Consider the following 24460-nt stretch of genomic DNA (forward strand, 5'->3'; position numbering starts at 1 on the left):
CTGTTTATGGCCACATGTAGTAGAAATGTAAGACTAAACAGGCTGTATCAACTGCAGAAGGCAGCTTCCTTCCCTCTGGGGATGAAGAGGGGAGAGCGACTGGGTGGAGCCCACATAAGGCTTCCTCTCTGCGTGGAATGTTTCCGTTATTCACATAAAAATTCTGAGGCTAACAGGGCAAAATGTTGCTGCTTATTCAATCCATATGGGGATATAGAGGTGGATATTATAATAGCTGATATTTTGCTATATGGGTGAAAAATTGTAGACCTAAAAATAGTAATAAACAGGAATAAATCACGGCAAAGCTATGTAACAAAATCTCAAGCATCCATTAAGAATAGTGAGGTAAATCTAAATCCTCACTAGCAGAAACCTTAAAATATGTGAAATAAGACACAAGACAACATGTAAACCCATTGAGGTTCACACACTCACACACACACATACACACACACATACACACACACACACACACAGAATCAGCAGTGTGTGTGCAGGGTGAGGGCCCTGGAAGAGCACACACCCGTCTGTTGACAGTGGCTGATGACATAGCTGGGGTGGGGGTTAGGCGGCATAAATGCGGACATTACCGTTTACACTATGTATTTTTAAATCATTACTATGGGAACCTATTGTGCACATAATGGAAATCATAATGATGTTTATAAAAAGGCCCTGACAGGTGCAGGAGGCAGCAGAGAGGCATGAGAGGAGGCGGAGCAGGTGCCAAGGCAGAGCCTTAAAAGCTGGGCTTGGGGGTAACGGGGTGCTGCTGAAATTGTAAAGTGAGGAGTGACATGATGAGGACTGCCTTTAGAAAGATCCCTGTGGATAAACTGGGAGACTAGGACTGACCGTCCCCAACTCTTTGAGAGAGATAAGCTTCATCTAAATTATATCATCTGATTGATGATTGTCATTTATAACTTGATTGCTACTTCTGTCTCGGGTATTCCTTGGTGTACAGATTTTAATTGCGTTTTGTCTATAGATTATAAGATAAAGTGAAGTGTGTATGTCCTGATACTTTTTAAGCTGACCTGTCCTTATACTTAAAATGTCTTTTAATAGTAGGCTTCCCTGGTGGCTCAGATGGTAAAGAACCTGCCTGCAATGCAGGAGACCTGGGTTCCATCCCTGGGTCAGGAAGATCCCCTGGAGAAGGCAATGGCAACCCACGCCAGTATTCTTGCCTGAAGAATCCCATGGACAGAGGAACCTGGCGGGCTACAGTCCATGGGGTCCCAAGAGTCGGACACAACTGAGCACAACTCTCATTCACTCACTCAGGACTGACATATACATACTACATAAAATAGATAACTAATAAGGAATGGCTGTAGAGCACAGGGGACTCTACTCAACACTCTGCATGGCCTGTATGGCCAAAGAATCTGAGAATAAATAAACAAAATGAGTGGATATGTGTATATGTATAACTGATTCACCTTGCTGTACACCTGAAACTGATACATTGTAAATCAACTACACTCCAGAAAAAATTCTTTTAAAAAGAAAGATCCATCAGGCTAGAGAGAGGAGAAGATAGCTGAGGCGGATCCAGGGCGAAGGCAGAAACCCACGGGGAGGCTCCTGGAAGCACACACATCCACCGCAGCCTCTCTCGTGGGACCTCTTCAGGATTCTGAAGGCAAAGAAGTCAAGTCTGTTCAGACCTCTCCCCCATTCTCCACCCATGCGCCTGTTATTTTTAGAACAGCACTCATTGTTCAATAGAAATATCATGTGGGCAACATGTGTAATTTAAAATTTTCTATGAGTCACATTAAGATGGTAGGGGAAAAAAGCAGGTAAGTTTAATTTTAATAATACAGTTTCCTGAGCCCAATATATCCAGATAGTACTGTCAGTTCAACATGCGACCAACAGGAGAAAATTAGAAATATTTTACACTTTTTATACCAAATCTTCAAAATCCACTGAGTATTTCACCCTGGCAGCACATCTTAACTGGCACTAGCCATGTTTCAGGTGCTCAGCAGGGACAGGTGGCATGTGTCTACCTTACTGGACAGCTCAGTTATGGAAAAACAGCACTTACAGTTTCAAAGAGCCTCAAACTTTGAAAATTCACTGCTCTATATTTCAGCAGTTAGTGACCACTCAAAACGTGTAAGTTGAGACCCACATAAAGTGGGACATTCTCCAAAAAGATATCTGTATCCATCTGAATTCAGAAACATTCAAAGGTACAAAGTATTTTTACAAAGGCTTTAGAGACATAGTCTCTAGAAAACACAATGGAGATGATCTTTAGGTCACATGCCTACTTGAATGGAGCAACAAATGAAATACTTTCCCAAATGGAGCATATATCAAACAAATGTTTATGATCTGTTGCTAAATAATAAAGAATTGCTCTAACCAAACTAATTCCAAAATTAACTAAAAAGAAGAGATTGAAATGATTTTTAAACTCATGAAATTATTATATTTATAATTCCCCTTTTGTGAAACGTTTGTTCAGGTTTATTTACTCATTTATATAAAGGGATTCTCTTTTCTGTTATTGATATGTAAAGGCTCTTTATATATTCAGGATACAGGATGAAGCAAAGTGTCTAGCACACAGCTGATACTCTAGTAACCATATTGAAAATATATAAAATTTTGATCAAATAATGAACGAAAATGGATAAACAAAATGTGATACGCATGCATAAAATGGAGTGTTATTCAACCACAAAAAGGATGACGTCCTGATACATGCTACAACATGTAACAATCTTGAAAACCTTATGCAAAGTGAAAATAGACACAAAAGGCCACATACTGTATGATTCCATTTACATGGAATACCCAGAATAGGCAAATCCTTAGAAACAGCAGACAAGTGGTAGCCAGGGGCCAGAGTAAGAAAGCAAATGGACAGTGGCTATTTAATGCGTGTACAGTTTCCTTTGAGGGTAATTTTTAAAAAGTTCCAGGATGAAATAATGGTGACATATGTATAATCCGGTGAATGTACTTAATGCCGCTCAATTATTAAGACCCTTAAAATTGCTAATACTTCATTATGTAAGGTTTACCACAATTTTTTAAAAAAGTGATGGTAGAGTAAAGCTTGCTGTTGTTCAGCTGCTAAGTCATGTCCAACTCTTTGCAGCCCCATGTAATACAGCATGCCAGGCTCCTCTGTTTGCAATTTTCAGGCAAAATAAAAGATACATATCTCATGGAAAAAGTGCTCATGAATAATAATGCAAAGTAAAATGCTATTATGTTAACTATTCCGGAAAAGGGAAATATGTAAATAAAAGCCAGGAGACCATTCTGTACAGCTTGGGAACTGACAGAAATGGCTTAGATGCGAAGTTTTACTGGTACCGTGAGAAACCAGCCCTACTAGTCTGTTTCCGAGGCACATATTTATGTGAATTATTCAACAATGATAAAAATTCCCACAGCCTCTGGCTTTCTGTGCTTCCTCCCACTCTCCACCCCCAACTGGGTGTCGGTGCTTAGAGATTCTGCAGCATTACCCATTCTGTCTTCCGCTCCCAGCTCACAAGCCATTCTGCTGTGCTGCTTCTTATACTGGAGCTTCCTGCAAAGCTAGTATCTTCAGGACAATTTTTCATGAGTGCAATCTTCCAGAAGACAAACTGCTATTGACAAATTTCAGTGACTCTCAGGCGGAGCCATCAAGGGACAGTTGGGCGCAGTGGTTAAGAGCGCAGATTCTGGAGGCATCTCTGCTATTCACCAGCTGTGTGACACTGGGCGAGTGACCTAACCTCTCTGTTCCTACTTCTCCCTGCTGTAAAATGGAGGTTATAACACTCATTTACACAGTGCACTCATAACACGGTGCCATTGTGTGGATTAAATGAGTTAATATATGTAGAGCTCTTTGTGCCTGGTACACAAAAGGTGCACTTTAAGAGTTATTTTCCTTCTGGGTGATGAACTAGAAGGCCAGGTCTTTTGGATTTTAGTTCTGGGTGAGCTGGGAAACCACAAAGAATTCTAAACAGAGAAGAAACACAGTCTAAGTTTTAAAAGGACTGATCTCAATGCTGCATGGAGATAATCACTATCATGGAGATAATAGCTACAGGACAAAGGGCAGGAAGAAGGAGAGGGTGGCCCAGATGAGGGGCAACAGGGGCCTGGACCAAGATGGTGGCAGTGGGGTTGGTAAGCAGTGCTAGAATTATGGACATATTTGAAGGTAGGGTAATGGGATTTGCTGGTGAGTTGACACAGGGGGTGAAATAAAAAAAAATAAAGGATGCTCTAAGAATTTTAGGCTGAGCAACTGGTTGGGTGAAGAAGACTTATCAGAGCAGCAGTTTTGGGGACAAAAATTAAGAGTGGACATTATCACACTTGAAATATGACAAGTGTTTTGGTACGGACCTCTAAATAGAGATGTGGAATCTGCAGCTGAATTTAAGGAACTGGAGACTGTATTCAAGAGTCATCAGCCTTTAGACAGAAGAGGAGTCCTGACAAAGTGAGCGGGGGCATCCCAGAGGCCAGAGAAGAAAGTGTTTAGGGGAAGGGGTGCTCTATGATGTCATTAAGTAGGGGAAGGAGAAATGCTCACTGAATTTGGCAAAGCAGAAGTCCCTGGTGACTTGATAAATCGAGGAAGTAAGTGGAGCTGGGGGGACAAGAGCTGAAAGGGATATGTCTGCAGATTACCCATAAATATTATTCACAGAAAATACAAATTGACAAGGATCTTAGGTATTGGCTAGTCCACTAAGTCATTGAAATGTGAGCTCCCCTCACACTCGGTGCTCTGTGACAACCTAGAGGGGTGGGATGGGCTGGGAGGTGGGAGGGAGGTTCAAGAGGGAGGGGACATATGTATACTTATGGCTGATTCATGTTGATGTACGGCAGAAACCAACACAAGGTAATTACCCTCCAATTAAAAATAAACAGATTAAAACATAAACACTTTTGGTCCCTATGCACAAATAATTCAGTTACAAGTACTAAGAGATTTACAAAGGTATGGCTGTCTTGTTGGGATCCCTGACAAGACATTTTAATGTCTCAGTTCAGTTCAGTCACTCAGTCGTGTCCGACTCTTTGCAACCCCATGAATCGCAGCACGCCAGGCCTCCCTGTCCATCACCATCTCCCGGAGTTCACTCAGACTCACGTCCATCAAGTCAGTGATGCCATCCAGCCATCTCATCCTCGGTCGTCCCTTTCTTCTCCTGCCCCCAATCCCTCCCAGCATCAGAGTCTTTTCCAATGAGTCAACTCTTCACATGAGGTGGCCAAAGTACTGGAGTTTCAGCTTTAGCATCATTCCTTCCAAAGGAATCCCAGGGTTGATCTCCTTCAGAATGGACTGGTTGGATCTCCTTGCAGTCCAAGGGACTCTCAAGAGTCTTCTCCAACACCACAGTTCAAAAGCATCAATTCTTTGGCGCTCAGCCTTCTTCACAGTCCAACTCTCACATCCACACAGGACTACTGGAAAAACCATAGCCTTGACTAGATGGACTTTAGTCGGCAAAGTAATGTCTCTGCTTTTGAATATGCTATCTCAACTAAAATGCTATAAAAACAGTGATACTGGAAACTTAAAAAAAAAAAAAAGTAAGCTCCCTGAGGACAGGCACTTCTGTCTTTTTAATGCCTCATCACCAGCCTCTGGTACATGGAAGATGCTCAAAAAATATTTGTAAGACTTCTTTGAACTTTCTTGACATCTCTGGCCAAACAGTACAGGTCGACAGGAACTTCCTATTCCTAACAGGATGGTATGGAAGACAGTGAGAAAACACATATACAAATATCCCAAGATGGAATGTTTCACAGTCTCCTCCTTTGACTGAAGAAACTAGACTTAATACTTCTTGGCATTTACTCAGCACAAAAATAACATTTCCTGGTTACCCCTTATTGGCATCCTGACCCCCATCATCACTGCATGGATGACTTCTCATTGGCAGTGGTAAGTTTCAAATAGTCGAGCTAATTATGAGCTAGTCTAGTTAGCAGAAATTACAGGATATTTTTGAAGGAATGCTTTATAACAAAGGTCTTTCGGAAATCCAACTGAAGAAAATTATTTTTTCATATGCTCCGAGTACTGACCTGCAAATGCTGTTTCTAAAGCATTTGGGGGTTGCTTTTAAAAGCACGGGGATGGTTCTCCCTCTTCCCGCCTGCGACCATCTGAATGATGGCACAGTGTCAACGGGAAAGGCTTCATTACCTCCTAAGGCAATCCACATCCTGCCTCTCCAGGTCACAGCCCGGCAGAGAGCAGCTTCACGTCCCTCAGGAAAGGATAATTAGCTTTCTACCCTTTAATCAAGGAGCAGCAGATTGTTGTTTTTCTAAAGTTTTGCTTGGGGAGAGCCTGTTCTTTCCCGAGCGTGTGTTTTTCTAACCAGGACTCCTTGTACGCGTCTTACCTTCCTATGAGCCAACACTGAGAGCACTGACCCCCACCCCTCATCTGAAATGAGAAACTGCAGCTCTCCACTGATGAGTCAATGGCCCGCAACTCCAGGGATGTGGAATCAGGTCTCGGTCACCCCAGTTTATCAACATCACTGACCTCTGCCTTATGGGCCAGGAGAATACTCAACTTCTCTGTCACGAAAATGACATTTTAAAAGGTTTATTTATTTTTTTTAACACTTACTACATGCCACTGTTCTCAGTACTTAATAAATATTAACTCATTTAACCCTCAAAACGATTTTACAAGTAGGCACTGCTATTATTCTCACTTCATAGATGAGGAAAATGAAGTTCAGAGAGGTTAAGTGACTTGTCCAAAATCACACAACTAGGAGGTGCAGAGCTAGGATTCAAACCCAGGCAGCCTGGCTCCAGAAAACCCGAACAGAGAAACGGATATTAAAACCCCTGCAGAATCAGTGACAACAGAGGAAAGGAGATGGGAACCAAAATGCTTGCTACGTACCAGACCCAGAGCCAGGGTTACAGGGTTGGTTCCTCTTTACGTGAAACGCAGTTGATCTTAAATAATAGTAATAAATAATCAGAGATTAGTCTTATCAGTTTTTCTACATCTGCAAGTAAAAATCCATTCAAATTGGTAAACTTTACTGTGTGCACATTATGCTTTGATTAAAAAAAATAGTTGCAGCTTGAAAAAGTTAGTGGCTGGACTTCCCTGGTGGTACAGTGGATAAGAATCCGCCTACCAGTGCCAGGGACCGGGGTTCAATCCCTGGACTGGTTAAGATCCCACGGGGCACAGAGCAACTAAACCCATGCACCGCAACTACTGAGCCCAAGCTCTAGGCCCGCAGGCTGTGACTACTGAGGCCTGAGAGCCCTAGAGCCTTGTGCTCTGCAGCAAGAGAAGGCACCGCACTGCAGCTAGAGGGTAGCCCCTACTCATGGCAACTAGAGAAAGCCCAGGCACAGAAAAAAGCCACGTGCAGCCAATAAATAAATAATATCTAAGCATCAATCCCTCCTCTCTTTAAGACGATGAGAGAAAGTGAAAAAGCAAATGGAGTACAATGTTAACATTCTAAAAAAAAAAAAAAAGAAGTTAATGGCTGAGTTTTCTTAATGTTTTAAATGGATTTGGATCAAAATAATCCTTAGAAGACATTTTTAAAAAAATCACCTTGAACTATCCAATATTTGTCTTAGGAAAATTAAGAAAAGCCTTTAGAACTGTTCTACTTAGCTATATACAAATCAGAAACAAAAAGGAGGGGGATAAATTCATCTTTTTCAAATCTTGGAAAGCTCTAACTCAAAAATTATATTTACAGACACCATAGTTTACCAGTTCCTCTCTGACAGAGGCTTCACAAGGGCTTTTTGCCTAGAGAAGAGCAAAAGAAAGTCCTCACAATTTTTGTTTAGTAATATATTGATCAGATGCTAATAAATCAGTATGTAGGTGGCCCAATTTTCCAAATTGAAAATCGCAACCTTTAAAATTAGTCTTCAGAATTGAGCATCTCTAACAAATGTTCTGTTGATTCCAACTCCAAAAACACCCCAAAATTCTTAAATTAGCCAGCATCACTTAAAGCAGTTTATTGACTCTCTAATATAGGACCTACCACAGTCTCCAAGGTAATTAGAAGCTCCATAAATGCTGTTTTTGGCAGTGACTGGGGCCACACATTAAAACATGTTTATTCCCAAACTGTCAGTGAAATATGACGGTGGGATGGGACCACATCAAACTTGTTACAGCATATATGCAGAAAAGGGAAAGGTGATGCTAAGGGCACCATTCAAACTGAGATAATTTCACCACTATGACAAACAGCAAGCCACCCCCAAAATTCTGAGTAAGAGAATTACTCAGAGAAAGGGAATTCTGAGTAAAAGTGGGAACTATTATTACTAATTTAATAATAAGAAGAATAGTAATACTGCTGCTGTGCCTTTTCTGTGGCTTAATTCATTTCATTTTCATGGGGGCTCTAACAGAAATAAGGGCTATAACAGAAGAGAAGGCTGAGGCACTAAGAAGTTAGACTTGGAAATGCCCCAGAGTTAGAGGTCAGGGCCAGACAGCCTGATTCCAGGATGCCTGCTGTCAGCCAGAGTCCCGCCAAACTGCCTAAGAATTTTCCGGCCACCTAATCCACAAAAGCCATAAACTGGGAGAGAAAAATTAACCATGTTGATCAGTTATGTGCTATTTTTCAATTATTTCTATCAAAGATGGTCCAGCCCATTCTCTTGGGCACTTCATCTTCCAGCTCACCAGCTGGTCTCCAGTGGGAACAGGGCCAGCACTTGCATCAGCGTTGCCATAGCTGCTGCCATGACAACCACATCCTGCCACCCAGGCACAGGTGCTCTCTTTGCTCCAGAGCCCTGATTCAGGGATGCAGCTCCTGAGTTCATCTTTTTACCTGCTTCCAACTTGCTCAAGGCTTTACCAAAATGATAACTTCCTGGGGGTTCCTCAGGTCCCCGATGCTTCTGGACCAGACTAGTATGTATCAAGGTGGACAGGGAGGTGGGATTCGTGAGGCTATCCAGAGCTGCAGAGCAGGCAGCTCACCTCCCGAGGGGCCTCCATGCCTGGCAGGGCTAGGTCTGAGTTCTGGCTCTCTGGCCCTTGCTTTCTAGGGATCCTCAGCAAATGATGGGGTCTCTAGGAACCTGTCTTATGTGTGAAAACCAGGGATAATATTAGATTTTACGCTGCATAGCGTTTCTGTGCGGTCTAAGCAGACTGGAGCATGTAAAGGCCATACAGGGGAGACGCTGGCTGTTACCGATGACTACTGTCAACTACTGTCACCACACACTGGCCCGGTGCTGATGCTGAGAGAGGTCAGGAGCCCTCATCCTCTTGCTGCCGCCTTGACAGATCAGCAGCCTGAGATTCAACGCAGAAAGCGCTCCTCTGGGCAGCTCACTGACTCCAGGGCTGGACAGGCCCACAGACTGCACACACCCAGCTGAGCAGAGGGAGACGTGAGAGCAGTCAGTGGGGACCCCAAATTCAGTATGCTCCCCTCCGCTAGGCTGCGTGGCTTCTCAGAAAAAATCAATTTATCAAAATAAATCTGCTACTTTTATTCAATAAAAATGCCACTCAGCGAAAGACTTTTTTAAGATGCAAAAGCCACGTGTGAACCTTTGGAAATCTTTAAGGTGAAATGAGGGCATTCAGAAATTTTTAGAAAATTATGAGAAACATAAGGTTCACACTGTCATCTGTGGTCATTTCTTGGGGTTAGGATTGATCCCAGGAACCTACACTTGCAATGCTACACATTCCTACACTATCTGAACTTTCAGGATATGCATAAGTGAATTCTGTAATCAGAAAATAGCTTTTTTAATAAAAGAACACTAAAATGTTTTGCCATAACATAGTTCACCAAAGAAGAAATCCACACAGCCAATGAACAACAAAAAAATGTTTACTCTCCTTCAGTTCAGTGGCTCAGTCATGTCCGACTCTTTGCGACCCCATGACTTGTAGCACGCCAGGCCTCCCTGTCCATCACCAACTCCCGGAGTTCACTCAGATTCACGTCCATCGAGTCAGTGATGCCATCCAGCCATCTCATCCTCGGTTGTCCCCTTCTCCTCTTCTCCCCAGTCCCTCCCAGCATCAGGGTCTTTTCCAATGAGTCAACTCTTCACATGAGGTGGCCAAAGTATCAGAGTTTCAGCCTCAGCATCAGTCCTTCCAATGAACACCCAGGACTAATCTCCTTCAGAATGGACTGGTTGGATCTCCTTGCAGTCCAAAGGACTCTCAAGAGTCTTCTCCAACACCACAGTTCAAAAGCATCAATTCTCCGGTGCTCAGTCCAACTCTCACATCCATACATGACCACAGGAAAAACCATAGCCTTGACTAGATGGACCTTTGGTGGCAAAGTAATATCTCTGCTTTTTAATATGCTATCTAGGTTGGTCATAACTTTTCTCCCAAGGAGTAGGTGTCTTTTAATTTCATGGCTGCAGTCACCATCTGCAGTGATTTTAGAGCCCCTGAAAATAAAATCTGACACTGTTTCCCCATCTCTTTCCCATGAAGTGATGGGACCAAATGCCATGATCTTAGTTTTCTGAATGTTGAGCTTTAAGCCAACTTTTTCGCTCTCCTCTTTCACTTTCATCAAGACGCTTTTTAGCTCCTCTTCACTTTCTGCCATAAGGGTGGTGTCATCTGCATATCTGAGGTTATTGATATTTCTCCCGGCAATCTTGATTCCAGCTTGTGCTTCTTCCAGTCCAGCGTTTCTCATGATGTACTCTGCATATAATTTAAATAAGCAGGGTGACAATATACAGCCTTGACGCACTCCTTTTCCTATTTGGAACCAGTCTGTTGTTCCATGTCCAGTTCTAACTGTTGCTTCCTGACCTGCATATAGGTTTCTCAAGAGGCAAGTCAGGTGGTCTGGTGTTTCCATCTCTTTCAGAATTTTCCACACTTTATTGTGATCCACACAGTCAAAGGCTTTGGCATAGTCAATAAAGCAGAAATAGAGGTTTTTCTGGAACTCTCTTGCTTTTTTGATGATCCAGCGGATGTTACCCTCCTTGGTAACTATCAAAATGGAAACCTAAATAAAGAGCACGTTTGCCTTTCAAACTGGCAAATCTGACATGGTCATATCCAGTGTGGGCAAGAAGGCAGAGAAGCAGACATTTTACTTCACAATGATGAATGAATAAATTGGTATAATGTTTCCACAGGATACTTTGGCAGCATTTTCCAAGAACCTTACAATGACCCAGAACTCCATGCTTACAATAATTAGACCAAAAAAGAGAAAAAAAACCCACAAGCTTGGGCTCAACAACCAGAATATAGCTCCCGCTGTTGTTCTGGAGGAAGAAACAGCACAGCTCACATAGCTGACAAGAGGGCCTGGCTGCTGAGAAGGCATTTTGCAAAACTCCACAGGTTCAGTGTGTAAAATAAAGGCCTCAAGACTCGCTTATTCCACATGGTGAAAATATAAAATTTCTGCATTAGGTGCTTTTAATCACATGCTTTGATCCCAGACGCACTTGGTTTTTCATCTAAGGAGACTGAGACCCAGGCTTATTAGACGGTTTGCCCCCAAGTGGGCTGGGACAGGTTCACAGTGTATTCACTTCCCCAAGGGCAGAACTCTCACGTTCAAGGCCCAGCACAGCCTCTGTGGTGGGGCCAAGCTGTGCCCTAGTCCACAGCAGGCCCACGCTGGGGGTGGGGACACTTCTTTAAATTCCTCTTCCCCCTAAGAAGCCAGGAACTCACCGCCCTGCCCCAGCTACCAGGAGACAAGAACAAAGCTGGGGTCTGTGAGTAAAGCCCTCTCACTAATAATTAAACAACCACCTTCCCAGAAGGTCTCACCCCGCCAGGTCTCCAGGCGATTCTTATCATCAGTCCCTTCTTAGCCCGCAGCCACCCTGAGGCTCACAGACATCAGCCTCTCTGTCTTACATCACCCAGTTCATGAGGATGTGAACTCCACTCAGCAACATTCTCACCCCTTTCTAACAGTTTCCTCACTATAAAATTGGTAGAAAAATAGCAACCACTTCAGAGGGTTTTTTGTAAAGAGTAAATGAATCAATCTATAGAAAATGCCTGGAATGTTTCCTGACCTATGGGAAGCGCTCTGAACAGCTCTTATTATTTCATGGAGACTGTATAGAGTAGTGGTTAAGAACAAGAATTCTAGAGCCAGCTGCCTGGGTTTCAAATCCCTTATCTACCACTCACTGGCTCTATGACTTTAGGCAAGTTACTTAACTCTCTGTTTGTTCATCAGTTGAAATGATAATAATAGTACCCTCCTGAGTTGACATGAATACTCACATTTTCTAGCTGAGCTGATGTACTCAGGGGAGAGGAACAGCGTCTGTCACGTACTGTATTGCCCTGCCTGTGGCATACAATACACGTTAGGTGTTCTGAACTTGACACCATGCTAGTCCACCACCACCTCCAACAGAAGTCATCAATCAGGCGATGAGAACCTAACATGCAATCGCCTATTTAACGCTGACAACACAAGATTATTTTTCAGATTTATAGGTGGGGAATCAGAGGCACAGAGAGCTCAAGTAACCTGCCCCAGGTCACACAGCCAGGAAGCACCAATGATGCCAGGCTTCAAACCACATCAGTCAGAATGTAGCACTCTTGCCCCCTGCACTGCTCAGCCTGACCTTCACATAACCCAGGCCGCCTCCTTGCAAAGCTGTATGCCTGCTAGCACTTCCTATGGAGGGTGATGTGCCTGCTAGCACTTCCTATGGAGGGTGATGCATTGCTTCTGAGCTTTGAGATGATTCACTATCAAGCCCCCTACCGTGTCACACGAACACTGGCCCCAGGGATGTCTGATGAACAGATGGGTAAGTCACACCAGCACAGTCACCAAAGAGCAAGGCCAACATCATCAGCATCCCTCCCTATCCTCCTGGTGCGGGTCCAGCTCTGGAGATGAGACATTAGCATTAGAGCAAACTTCTGGACCGAGGCATGTAATCGGTGTCTTGGAAACGCATGCTGACATCTACATAGCTGGTTTTCCCCACAGCTGTTGACAGTCATGTGTTATTTAATCTATGGCCTGCTCACAAGTTCACACTGGAGGGTGAAGCCAGGGTAAATCTTCCTTAATGTGCCATTCCAGCCTTTGGAGCATGAGATTTGTGGCAGCGAGTTCACTTCCCATCACCAGACTAAAAAGCTGACAAAGCTTCCCTGCAAACCAGATGGCCAGAGCTACAGGTAGGGGCCACCAAGAAACACCGTCTCTGGGGCTGTTCTGTGCTTCTCACAGCTTCCTTAGCAATTCACCAGAACTAGCTGTTGGAGAGAAAAAACAAAACAAAACAAAACCTACCCATGTGTTTCACCAGGACTCATAAGCCTGTACTGTTTCAAACCTGGTCATTTTAATTGTCTATTTAATTGTTTATTTTCAGATAATGTGCCTAAAACTCAACTAGGTAAGAGCTGGAAGGATCCTCAGAGAACCAGCTAATCTACCAGCCTCATTTAGAGACTGGAAAACTAACAGTTGGCTCAAGAAGGAAATGGCAAACCCACTCCAGTATTCTTGCCTGGGAAATCCTATGGATAGGGAGCCTGGCAGGTTACAGCCCATAGGGTTGCAAAGACTCAGATGTGACTTAGTGACTAAACAACAACAACAAGGTCACGTGGTCTGTGGAAAGAAGCCCCTCTGAAAACGTCCCTTTGCCTCCAACAGTGGCTGGGATGTTCCAAAAACCACGTAACTTCCAGCATCAGAGAATCCTGGGCTTGCAGCCCAGCCCTCCTCGGCGGGCTCAGCAAGCCAGGTCAGATTCAATGCCTCCTTAGCCTGACTGTCCCAGCACAACCACAGTCAATCTGTACACACCTTAACATACAGCCCTCAGTTAAGCCTACAGGCCACGTCTTGAGCACCCACTGAGCGGCCTTTTCCATAGGAAGACTCCCAATTTGGCGTTTAAATTCAGTCCTCATGATGCAGGTAGTCTTCCGCAATGTGGGACAGTCACAAGAGACTGGACCACCACCGCAGCACTGAATACTCGACTCTGCCCATAGACCCCACCATCTGGCATCTTCCTCTGTTTATTTCTGCTCTGCTCCATTGTATAATCACAACTCTCTCTGGGCAGGGAGTTGTGTTTTCCTAGAACCTAACCCATCCTGATTGGAAAAGACCCTGATGCTGGGAAAGATTAAAGGCAGGAGGAGAAGAGGGTGGCAGAGGATGAGACGGTTGGATAGCATCAGCGATTCAATGGACATGAACTTGGGTAAACTCTGGGAGATGGTGCCGATCAGGAAGGCCCGGTGTGCTGCAGCGCATGGGGTCACAAAGAGTCAGACGTGACTGAGTGACTCAACAACAGCAGCAACTCATCCTCACAGAGGAGGTCCTCAGCCCAAGACAGGCAGACAGGAAGTGAGTAGACTCACTCAGGACAGGCAGGTGAGCATGTTACAAGTATGGAGAGAGGGGATGGGCCCCCAAACTAAAACTTTCTAATTTGCCAATGTCATGAACAAATGCTTATATTAAATTAAAAAGTGTAGTATAAAGTTACATCTTTGAATAAACTCATATATTTTTTAAAAATTAGGAAAACACTATAACATTGATTGTGGTAGAATTTTTTTATCCCCTTGTGTACTTTCCATTAGTTCAACTGCCAGCACTGAACTACAGTCAAGTGAATATTCTCACCCTTGTTGTTGTTCAGTCGCTAACTTGTGTCTGACTCTTTGCAAACCCATTGACTGCAGCACGCCAGGCTTCCTTGTCCATCACCAACTCCCGGAGTTTACTCAAACTCATGTCCTTCGAGTCGGGGATGCCATCCAACAATCTCATCCTCTGCCGTCCCCTTCTCCTCCCACCTTCAATCTTTCCCAGCATCAGGGTCTTTTCCAATAAGTCAGTTCTTCGCATCAGGTGGCCAAAGTACTGGAGCTTCAGCTTCAGCATCAGTCCTTCCAATGAATATCCAGGACTGATTTCCTTGAAGATTGACTGCTCTGATCGCCTTGCAATCCAAGGGACTCTCAAGAGTCTTCTCCAACACCACAGTTCAAAAGCATCAATTCTTCAGTGCTCAGTTTTCTTTATGGTCCAACTCTCACACCCATACATGACCACTGGAAAAACCATAGCTTTGACTAGATGGACCTTTGTTGGCAAAGTAATGTCTCTGCTTTTTAATATGCTGTCTACGTTGGTCATAGCTTTTCTTCCAAAGAGCAAATGTCTTTTAATTTCATGGCTGCAGTCACCATCGGCAGTCCTCTATTTCCCAGAGTTTTCTCAAACTCATGTCCATTGAGTTGGATTAGAAGGATTCTTGCCGTAGACTTTCATAGATTCTGAAACTCGAAAGGCCCATGGAGGTAAGGATAATATTTTGGATTAGTTTGGCTCTCAGAGCAGAATTAAAGGGGGAGGAAAAGAAAACACAGAGGTGAGCCTGGCCTTCCAGAGTGGAAAGAGATCCTTCAAGACTCCTCAGTGGCCCCAGGATGACCAGCTCACCTCCCGACCCCGACACACACCTGCAATCAGCAGCAGCAACATCAGTTCTCCTACTCAATCCTGGAAATCCAGAATGTTAGGGGAAAGTAGATTTCTTCTGGAGCAAAGGATGGTAATTTGTTCAACACTGGCCTATGAATTCTTCCCAAGAAAAACAAGGAAATCTTCTGACCCAAACACATGAACTTAAATTAAAATAGACGTGCGATCCTGAGAAGCACCGCTGCTGCTCTGGTACCATCGCTGTGGGGAGGCTAGAGCAGCACAGGCTGCCCCAGACGACACGGTCCTCTGATGATACGATGTGTGCCGCTCCCAGGAGCCCCGGATGCTCTCTACCCCCCTTGGCTGGTCTCCGGGCATACAGGGTGGGCAGCAATGAGCTCAGGGCCAGCGACTTTGTGAAGATGGACAAGACCACCAGGTTTCTGAGAGGAGGAGTGATGACACAGCGGAGAGCAGTTGCCTGCCTCCCGCCTCCTCCTCCTGCGTTCATCCCACAAACCTCTCCCGAGTGCTCCCAGGTTACCAGGCCCTGGAGAGACTGAACGCTGCAAACCTGGAAACTGCAAGCAAGCTGGGGAGAGGGGTGAAGAAACCTTAAGAAACAACAAAGTGAGTGACCAAGGTATCCCCAGATCTGGGTCAATAAGTGGGAAACAAAAGCAAAGGGTGGAAAGTTATTTCTGGCTTCCCAAGGCTGTTCAGGACAACATCAGCTATTAAGGACTGTGCAGTTACGCCCACCCTCGGGTTTCGCCAGACACAACTTATTAGCAGATTGTATTTGAGCACTGGAGTCTATGAGAGAGGCATGAATCACCAGCACAGTGGATTAACTGTAAAAGAAACACACACAAACTAGAGGCATCCCTGCCACCCTGAGACCCAGCAGCAAGGCAGGAAGTGCAGGGCGTGGACCAGGCCTGGTCTTGGGAGACGGACAGATTGGGACTAGTCCTGCTTCAACCTACAAAGGCTTCCCAGGGCCCTCAGAGTGAATCCTCCTTTGCTTAAAGAGCCCTGCCGCCCTCAGTCAGCCCCCACTGGCCACAGCTCATCCTCGCCCCTCCCCGTCTTATCCTCTCTGCTCCAAGCCTCACAGTGGGGATGCTGGGCCCCCACCTCCTACCAACCCCCACAAGCCTGGACTTTCCCTGACCCTGGTCTGGCCCCACACCCTGACCCTCCCTTCCACACCACCCTTTCTTAGACTTACTTATTCCACATCTGTTTCTCAGAATTCTATACTGTGAGCTGTGTGTGGGTGGAAACCATCCCATCCTCCTGAGGACCTGATCCTCAGCTCCTAGAGCAGCACCTGGAGCCTGGAGGGGCCAAGGTGAATAGATGGAAAAAAAGAGAGAGAGATCTTCCCTGCATTTCTCAGGAGCCTGAGCCTAGTTTCCACACCAGTAAATGGGGATCAGACCCCATGCTGTAGGGCGATGATAGCATGTTCTGTCTTCCTGCTCTGCAGCCTGTCTTTCATTTTATTTCACTGCCTCATTTTTAAAAATACACTTTTACATACAAAGTCACTCTTTGACGTGCAGATGCGAGTTCTGACAAACATTCGCAGGTGTATGCCCACCCCCACATAGACACAGAGCTGCTGCATCACCCCCAGAGTCCTTCATGCAGCCCCTCTGTGATCTAACCCTCCTCCCCACCCCAGTTCCTGGCAACCATTGATCTGCCTTCTGTTCCGATAATTTTGCCTTTTCCGAAACATCACATAAGTGGGATCACACGGCACATCTTTTACGCCTGGCTCCCTTCCCTCTGCACAGAGCGCCAAGAGTCACCTACGGTGCTGCGTACAGCGGCGGTTCCTTCCTTTTTATTGTCTTCTCCCCAAAGGAAATCTCTTCACTCAACCGAAAACAACAATGGCCCTGCGCCTTCTACATCCTTTGGCAATGTAGCCGCCAATGTTCTAGAACCATTACAGCCTGGGAGGTAACAGTGAACGGGGAGCCCAAGATCACCCTTCCTGGCTGTGTCTGTAACCCAGATTCTGAGCTCTGTGCACACCCCACCACAGCCTCTTTCTGGGGCCGCTCATCTGCAAAATGGCCAACAATACCCAGACTTCCTCAAAGAAGATGCCCAGCTCGGGTTGCTGGCTCAGACAGCGGAGTACCATCAGGGGCAGGACTGGCTGTCAGGAGATGGTTGACAACCTGGGGTGCTATTTCAGGGCAGCAGTTGCGGGGTGGGGGCAGCTGGCTGTCCAACCTCTTGGGAAGAGTGAACAGGTGAGAAAGAAGTGGAGGCTGAAGAGAGGATGAACTCTCCTGAGAACACTGGTAGGAAAATGAAAGAGAAAAGTAGGGTGGTGGCAGCTGTCACAGTATTAGTAATGATCATCACAGTGGCCCAGGGACCACGAATGCTTACACTTGGTCCAAGTGATGTTTACAAACATCCTCTCATATAATCTGCACAAGGTGATGCGCAGGTTCTGGTAACATTTCATCTCACGGTTGAGGAGCCTGGGGCACAGGGAGCATGCACAGTGTGCCAGCAGGTGGGGAGGCTGAGCTCGGACACCGGTTCTCACCCTCCTAGCCTCGCCTTTGTCTCAACTAGAGCTGAGCTGAGCTGCTGGTGATGTGAAGGCTGGGCAGGAGCCAGGGAAGGAAGTGTGTGGCACAGGACGGAGGCAGGAGGGAGGGAGCCACTGAAAAGGGAACTGGAAGAGGAAAGGACCCCAGGGTGTGGGTGGATAACGCCCCAGGGCATGCTTGTACCTACAGGCTGCTGCACCAGAGGTTTGTTTTGTTCTTTCAGCAGTATGTGTCAAACCTGATTATATTCAAAACCCAAGACATAATAAACCTGGTAAAAGCAGAGTTGCTCTACTTGAAGGGACTGAGGAGGAGGAGGAGGAGGAACTAGACCCACCAACCTCCTCCCGCCACACCTCCATCGTGGTGGAACTCAGGAGCCTGAGGGCTCCACTCTCAGATGCACGCTCCCTGAGGGCTGGCTCTCTCTCCTTCCTCCCTCCCTTTCCTTCCTCCCTTTTTCTTTCAAATACTCAAATAACAGCACATTCAAAACTAACATTAGCCAGAGCTGCACCGTAGCATCTTGTGTCTGCACCGTATTGGGATCCAACCGGGACTCAGCTAAAGAATAAGTATGGACAACACCTGCGCAGGGTCTAATCTGGATCCTCCCTCACCAGCGAAGTGACTCTCAGCAAGCATCCGACCCTCACAAAGCCTCAGAAGCCCCAGCAGTTCCACCACCTCTTGGGGTTTTAAGAGAGATGAACAAGTAGACATTTGTAAGAGCTCTTAGAACAGCGCTGGTTAGAGTGCGATAAGGGTTACCTATTAATTACATCAATAGGATTAAAAGTGTGATGGGGGGGTGGGAATCCAGTGGAAGGAATTAAAATGTCCCCATGGAAAGTACAACGTTCTGCATGACCCAAAGCTGTTCCCTCCCAGGACTGGCCTGTGAATGCTCTGGTTTTTGTAACCATCTCTATCAGTTTTGTACCCTGGGAGGAAGGGCCTGGACAATGGAGGTGCAAAAGTCATGAGACTGGCAAGGAACGCTCACCTGGAGCCAAGTATTTATTAATTGCTGTTAATGCACCATTCGGTGCCTGGAGAATCCCATGGACAGAGGAGTCTGGACAGCTTCGGTCCACGGGCTGCAGAGAGCCAGACATGACTGAAGAGACCAACACAAGCCCACTCTGCCATCTGCCCCATTTCTATCTGAATCTGTGCTCTAAGAAGCTGGGAAAAAACATCTTCCTCTTAAAAGGCTTCAAATACTCAGACAACAGTAGACAGATTTTAAAATAACAGGACAGATGTTGCAGCTCTAAAAGAGGAACATTCCCTCCATGAGAATATAGAGTTGCATTAGAAAGGGCTGGAAGTGAATCTTTTTCAGGACTGACTTTTGCATGAGAGAACAAGACTCCTGCTTCCACCAAGAGAAGAAAGTCAGCACAGTATGTGGGTGAAGAGTGCCCTCTGCTGGCCAGCAATGAGAAACCTCAGGGGTTGCGCCGGGATTGGGGCGGGTGAGGGTGGGTGGGGCAAGTCTCAAATACCCTACATAGCTCTTTTTTTTTTTTTTCCTTTTGTCTTCTTTCCTTTCCTGTCTTTTTAATTAATCTGAATTGCAAACAAAAATGCTTCCTTTCCTAAAAGGTAAAGAACAGAGAGAAAGAACAAGGTCAAAGAGAATAAGTTTTCCTGCTTGGAGCACATGAATGTCACCTAAAAATGGCCCCTGTGGAACGTGAGTCTTCAGGTGGTCCACAGCACCATCCCATTTCCATCCTAAGACCTGAGCAGACTGCAAATTTCACAGACAGACACCGTGACTCAAAGCCGCCTGACCCTCCCAGAACCTCTGGCGGGGGTGGTGTGCAGGGTGTGGCGGGGGCAAGGATCGGCTTGCAGGTAAGGAGATCCCAGTGGCATGGAGGACAGGTTGATTCTGGCTCAGACCCAAATGACTCTGGATGGCCTGCTCTAGAATCCGGGAACCTTCGAAAAATACACCCTCCCACCTCAAAACTAGACCACAGCTCTCTGCCAGGCTGCTCCCCACAGCGGGGGCCCCCACAACCTCACTCTCCAGCTGGAGCACCATCCCCGCTCTCCCCCAGGCCTGACCCTGCAGGTGAGTTCTCACCCTCTGGGTTGTGTGCTCACTCAGAGCACCAGAGCCTGCCCGGCGGAGCTTCACTGCCCCTTCACCATCGCTCACAGCTGTGAGAAAGTCCCCACTGAGCTCCTTCTCTGTGACAATAATAGGAGTTGCCATTGGCCACTAGCTGCCAGAAACTTGACACACAGCACTTTAAAAGAATCCTTCTGACCTCAAGAGACCTCTTGAGCACCTCTGGGGGGCTTTGCTTTCTGAATGAAGGGCAAGAGCTATTTAAAACTTGAGGCTACTCGGCTTCTTGTCCAACAGCTAGGGAATGACTTGGTCCTGTCTGCCTTCCCCCCGGCCGCCGTTATACAGTCTGAGTCCATCAGTCTCTATGTAAACTGAGTGAATCAGAGGGAAGAGAGGCAGGATATGGAGAGAGGAGGGAATAGTGAAGCGGGTGGGGGGAGAAAAGTCTTCCGGGGTGCATACAGGGGGAGTCTAAGGGGAGGAGGAGAGAGGTCTTAGGGTGCCTGCAAGGCCAGGTGAGCTGGGGACTGAAGGGAATGAGAAGAGAGAGGAGTTCCTAAGAAGGGCTGCTCTTGGGTATAAAATGGATCCCCTTTGAGTCTTCTTTGACAGACGCAGTGAAGAGGAGAACCAACAGACTTTGAACCTTTGGACATAGCAAAACCTGAGGTCTGGAGTGTTGGAAGCTTTGGTATCTGCCCAGGTTACACGCCAAGGTTCCAATGAGGAAACAGGCCGGCAGAGGGTCGCCACCTTGCTAGGGCCCGCGTAGCTCGTAAGGGCAGAGCCTCAATCCAAGCACATCTGCCTCCACTGCTCCTTCAGCGATGCGCAGGCCTCTGGGAGAAGGAACAGACGGCCACCTAACAGGCCAGGGGAGGGGCAGACATGAGACAGGCCATGGCGACCGAAAACCTCCGCAACGGATCGCACGCTGTCAGTGATGTCAGAAGCACCAGTTCCTTCCCTTCCCTCCTGCGTCCTAGTCCCTGAGCTCGCCCTGCTTCTGAACGCCCCTCCTCACTGCTGGATCCCTGACCTGCTGCCCTTTATTGCCCCAAACCCGATTTGGCAAGCGCCCTGCTACTAGCCTCCCCCAGGTCTGCACGCAGTGTGCGTTCTGACCCCAAGTTCCTGCAGCGGGGTGGTAGTCCTGGCCCCAAACTCCTCCAGCAGGGTGGTCGTTCTGGCCCCAAACTACTCCAGCGGGGTGGTGGAGGCACAATTTCTCACAGACATTGTTTCTCTCTCCTGGATTAAACACCCGGCCCTGTGTCTGCCAGGGCTTCCCTGGCAGCTCAGACAGTAAAGCGTCTGCCTGCAATATGGGAGACCCAGGTTCGATCCCTGGGTCGGGACGATCCCCTGGAGAAGGAAATGGCAACCCACTCCAGTACCCATGGAAAATCCCATGGACAACAGGAGCCTGGTAGGCTACAGTCCACAGGGTTGCAAAGAGTCGGACACGACTGAGTGACTTCACTTTCACTTACTTGCACCTGCCTGAGGAAGTGATCTTCTTCCCATGTGTTCATTCATTCACCAAATAGCCACTTGTTTCTACTTTACACCAGGCACTGTGCTAGCCACTCAGGACATAATGCTACTTAAAAAAAAAGTTCCAAACTAGGAAATAAAGCATGCCTCTTTAACATCACCTACAGTCAGCACCTGCCTATAGGGTAGGTGATTTCTGACTTACCATTTGCTTTTGATTAGGCCCCAGAGTCTGTAAATTTAGGTTGTGAACTCGTAAAAGACTGGTAAGTTGTAAGTAATTTCTGCCAAGTATTAAAAGATAATTCCAAAGGTTACAGTGTTATTTTTCTGTAGAACCTCAAGGTTTATATCTAAATTTGCCGTCTTATCCCAACATTCTTTCCTTCACAATTTTCTACGAATACATGTGTGTATATATATATGTACACATATATACACACACAAATGAGAGTACATGTTTGTGCACATATACACACTATATATATACTTACATGCACACACACGCATATATATCACATATATCTTCCTGGACACCTCCTAGATCCAGCTTTCTCTTCCTTATCCTTCTAGTTTTCTGATAAATGAGTTAAACAGATATTTTATCCAGACCAAGTATATATTTATACAAGAGTTAAAGAAGGTTTTCAGAGAAAAGCAACCTTCGTGTGAGATCTGAAGAATAACAGGAGGAAAAGCATCCTAGGCAAACAGGGCAGCATGTGTAAAGGCCCAGTGGTAGGGAGCACAGCACCCGGGAGAGCTGGGAAGACGGTCGTGTGACCTCCACGATCTGCCACGGATCCTCTCAACCAACACCCGCTACATCAACATCATGACAGGACTGTTGAGTCCCTCCTGTCTGTCCCAGCCACAGGGAATGGCTGTGAACACAGAACTGGCCCCAACCGGGGGAGATGAAGAACTGTGTTCCCTGGATCAACTGACTGTAACTCCATGCCACCCTTCTCAAATGACTGGGGAGAAGCCAGGTACGGGACAGCTGGCGAGGTCCCAGTTCTTGGGGGAGAGGACACCTGTGCAGTGGACTACACCCTAGGATACCAGCCTCAGTATGTGGCACAGAGGAAAACAGAGATCCCCAGACATCAACAGCTCCACACCAGGCCCTCTGTCAACCCCGCGCTCCGTGGTGGGTCCAGCTCCATAGGCTGCTCATTCACCAGGTCAGCATGGCACAAACACCTGCTCAAGGGGGCTTGCTAAAACCTGCAACAGAATGATCATTTCTGCACATTTCCGCTAAAAACATCAGTCTACATTCAAGTCGTACAGCCGCCTCCTGAGAACAGGGGTTCTCTCTCTCACACAGCTTAATCAGCACCAGCCCTGGGGGCAGAAGACTCTGGCCAGAGGCCAGTAACTATGTGACTTCGGACAAGTTGCTTAACCTGCCTGAGCCTCGGGGTTCTCCTCTGGCAGGGGAAATACTCACGTGTCATTAGAAGACTCAGTGTTCGTGGACACAAACACAAACACAATATAAATGGGTCTTATTTTCATAGTTGTTATAATTATCTGATGCTACTTTTAAAATATAACAAGGGTTTGTTAAGTCCATAATACAACTCTATGTGGAACTTGGGTAAAATTTCCATATAAAAATGGAAAGCCCCAAACAACAAACTGACAGAAACACGGGCGGAAAGCAAGCTCTTGTCTCAAAAGGCTGGCAGGCGTGTCAGGCATAGAGCCGGGCACTCTCTTGCTTCTACTCAGGTGTTAAAATAATAAAGTACAGAGAACTCAGGTCCATTTGTCAACATGTTCAGGTTTTTCAAAAGAGACCACTAGGCGGAGAATATGAATATTCCTCTAATATTGTTTGCTAGAAACGGAATAGAACTTTGACAGTCCCATTCATTTCACATTTCTGAATATGAAAGAGTTCATATTTTTCCATTATTATGTGCTTCAAGATACAAGATATTAGTCTCAAGATACTAGCACTCATTTGGACGGGTCATCTTTTAAATAATTTTTTCTCATTAGACCTATAATAATTAGTACCTATGAAGTACTTCCTACATTCCCCTGAATCCAGGATAACAGAAGAAAACAATATATGTACCAGGAAGTATGGCTAGTGCACAAAGCATCTATTCTCAGCCTCGGGTTCGTCACACCTCAGGATATTTCTGTATCGAAGGGTAATGTGAAATGCTTAAAATTAAAAACAAACTCTCCCAGACATTTTAACTTTATATGTTTAGGAGATGAATGAAGAGCCCTCCTAAGATCAAAGAGTGAGGATCTTTGTGGCAATAGCACATAGGAGGCATTTTTTGAATCAGTAACTTCGAAAGTAGTTGGAATTGAAAAGAGGTGTTCAACAAGCTGCCACTAGGGGGCAAAAGAAAGTAAAATTTCTTAACTGCACAAGATCCTCGGAGAAGGCGATGGCACCCCCACTCCAGTGCTCTTGCCTGGAAAATCCCATGGATGGAGGAGCTTGGTAGGCTGCAGTCCATGGGGTCGCAAAGAGTCGGACACGACTGAGCAACTTCACTTTCACGAATTGGAGAAGGAAATGGCAACCCACTCCACTGTTCTTGCCTGGAGAATCCCAGGGACGGGGAGTCTGGTGGGCTGCCATCTATGGGGTCGCACAGAGTCAGACATGACTGAAGCGATTTAGCAGCAGCAGCAACACAAGACCCCACCCCACCCCCCAACTTAAAAAAAAAACAAACAAACTTGGTCTCAATATGAAACTCCAACAGAGAGAAACCTAAAAAAATAGAAGTTGAAGCTAAAATTGGAGA

At 46.0% G+C, this 24460-nt stretch overlaps 1 protein-coding gene across 2 annotated transcripts in view; it reads right to left on the reverse strand.

Annotated features, from left to right (window-relative positions):
• ARHGEF3 (Rho guanine nucleotide exchange factor 3) overlaps window positions 1-24460 on the reverse strand; it is a 306250-nt gene that overhangs the window by 208271 nt on the left and 73519 nt on the right. The window lies entirely within an intron of this gene.

This window comes from Oryx dammah, unplaced genomic scaffold, assembly GCF_014754425.2.
Source record: "Oryx dammah isolate SB20612 unplaced genomic scaffold, SCBI_Odam_1.1 HiC_scaffold_9, whole genome shotgun sequence".
Taxonomy (NCBI): domain Eukaryota; kingdom Metazoa; phylum Chordata; class Mammalia; order Artiodactyla; family Bovidae; genus Oryx; species Oryx dammah.